The sequence below is a fragment of the Acyrthosiphon pisum genome, unplaced genomic scaffold (genome assembly GCF_005508785.2).
Source record: "Acyrthosiphon pisum isolate AL4f unplaced genomic scaffold, pea_aphid_22Mar2018_4r6ur Scaffold_18232;HRSCAF=18908, whole genome shotgun sequence".
Lineage (NCBI taxonomy): Eukaryota > Metazoa > Arthropoda > Insecta > Hemiptera > Aphididae > Acyrthosiphon > Acyrthosiphon pisum.
The window spans coordinates 1-2,336 of NW_021767353.1; the positions used below are offsets into that span (position 1 = coordinate 1).

The 2,336-nt window shown below is 26.5% G+C and overlaps 1 long non-coding RNA gene across 1 annotated transcript; it reads right to left on the reverse strand.

Annotated features, from left to right (window-relative positions):
* Window positions 1-15: 15 nt before the first annotated feature.
* Window positions 16-2,223, reverse strand: LOC107885835. The gene is made up of 4 exons (XR_001680548.2): window positions 2,174-2,223; window positions 1,107-1,195; window positions 907-1,039; window positions 16-765 (listed from the first exon to the last, which is right to left on the reverse strand). It is a non-coding gene; the product is annotated as an uncharacterized LOC107885835 (long non-coding RNA).
* Window positions 2,224-2,336: the final 113 nt, after the last annotated feature.

The following is a 2,336-nucleotide window of genomic DNA, read 5'->3' on the forward strand; positions in this document are numbered from 1 at the left end:
ATTGTCACGGCTACAGAATGATACTACAAGTCTTCTTGAAATCGACTTTCCTGCATTTTTTATATTATCTCCCAAGTCCCAAATTTCTAAAAACGTTATGTTAAAAAAGGGAATTAAAAAATTGTGCTATTTCAATTTTCAAAGAAATTCAAAATAAAAAAGGTGGGCAAGTGGGTGTCCCTCTGCTGTACAGTAAATTACAAGTGGGTCACTGTAATGGATGGTATTTTTAACATATAATATACCACCCGGGATAGTGAAATCACGTGGAAACTCATTATATTATATTATTATCAAACAAAAATAAATTGTTTTACCTTAAAATGTAAAGAAACATTATTGTGCAACATAACACATAGACAATTAAGAGAAATTATTTTAAAATAAAGCAACTAGAACACAAACTTTGATAAAATAATTACAATACTGTACATACATAAATCATAATGGTCAAATTAAACTATTGATTTTTCATATAACTCTAAAATTGATAAAAAAAATACATTTTGAACACAGTATTAATAATACAAATGTTGTAATTTAAAATGAATATAAAATAAATACAATTAATTAATTGTCCCATTATAATGGGACGAAAAAAACTGCAGGAACATTACTATCATAATATAATTTAATAAAATAAAATATATTGAACAAAACCGGAAAATTAATGCAAATGTCAAGGTTAAAAATATTAACTATAAATTGCTTACAACTTCTAAAATGCTGGATAAATTATTAAATTTATGTAACCATGTTAATTTTCTAAAACAAAAAATAAAATTAATTCATAATTCAGGCAATTATGAAAATTTTTTTCCATATAAAATAGCAAATTTCTTATAATGAAATAGTTAACTATTATATAAAACAGTAAATACATTTATAAAAACATAAATTATTTACTTTTCTTTTAGATATTTTTTTAACCCGCGCTTGCCTTGCAGATTTAAACGGCCCATACCCTGCTCATCTTCACTGTACCTATATATCCTCAGGGTGTACCTATAAAATCGGTTGTGCCATCATTATATAAAACCTGACATATAAAATAACATTAATTTTAAGTTATTGAAATTAAATGCAATATGATAAATCACACTTACTGTATATACGGTCCTGTAATATATCCACAAGAATAAACCTTTATCACCAGATTCTAACAGTATTTCTGTGTTAATGGCTGGAGGATCTTCTACACCATAAAAAATAATAATTTATGAATGTTAGAGAATATCAATTAGGTTGTGAGGAATTTTATTTACTTCATGTTTTGTAATTTTCTTAACTGAATTTGATGAAAAAAAAGGCCATCATATTAAAAAAAAAGTTGGGCAAGTGGGTGTGGCTTCGCTGTACAGTAGGTTACAAGTGGGTCGCTGTAGTGGATGGTGTTAAATTTGAATTTAATGATATAATATCGTTGTATGATAAAAACGATTCTGAGCGAAAACAGTCAGTCAGCCTATGATATTACTGAGCATATTTGATGATATTATTGTGAATAAAGTAATTTATATATAACCTATTTACGACTTACGTGGAACCTTGTTTAAAATTTTCAATCCTTAGCTATAAAAGTTGAACATTTTATAAATTTTTAACCACAAAATAATTATTAATTTTTAAATTTGATAAATTTTGTCGAAATTCGAAGTTTAAATTATTATAAAAAAAAATTGTGCCTATGGATTTTTAATATTTTTCATCTGTCTTTGAAACAATATATTAGGAGCCTTCTATTAAATTTTCAAGCAATTGTACCCAACAAATAAAATTTTATTGATATTTATAGAATAAAAAACTAAAAAAATTGGAAACTGAAAATGTCCCTATAACAGCTCAAAATAAGTCAAAATATTTTAAAAAAGGCATGGTGTATAGAAAATGTTAATATAAACATTCAGTAAAAATTTCATATACCTATAGGTCATTTGTTTAAAAGTTGCACCAAAAACTAAAATCGATTTTCTCGAAAACAGATTTTACGTACAAATTCCCGTTTTTCCTTAATTTTTCTTTTGTTTTTCACGGCGCTTTTGAAAACTACTGGGAAATTTGACCCCCCAAAGTACCAACTAGATTCACTTTCCTATCAGAAAATATACTGTTGAAAATCTAAGCAATTTACTGTCCTAAAAGGTGATGACAGACACAAAAAAAAAAAACATACACCATTGTAAAATCAATACATTCGTCGTTCCACTAGGAATCTAAAATCAAAGACGTGGGAAAGTCGATTTCTAGTAGACTTGACGAAAATTCAAATCTGTTTTTAGAATTCTTATCGCTTCTCGTATAAAATTATATGTAGTTTGTGTTTTGGACAAAGACAG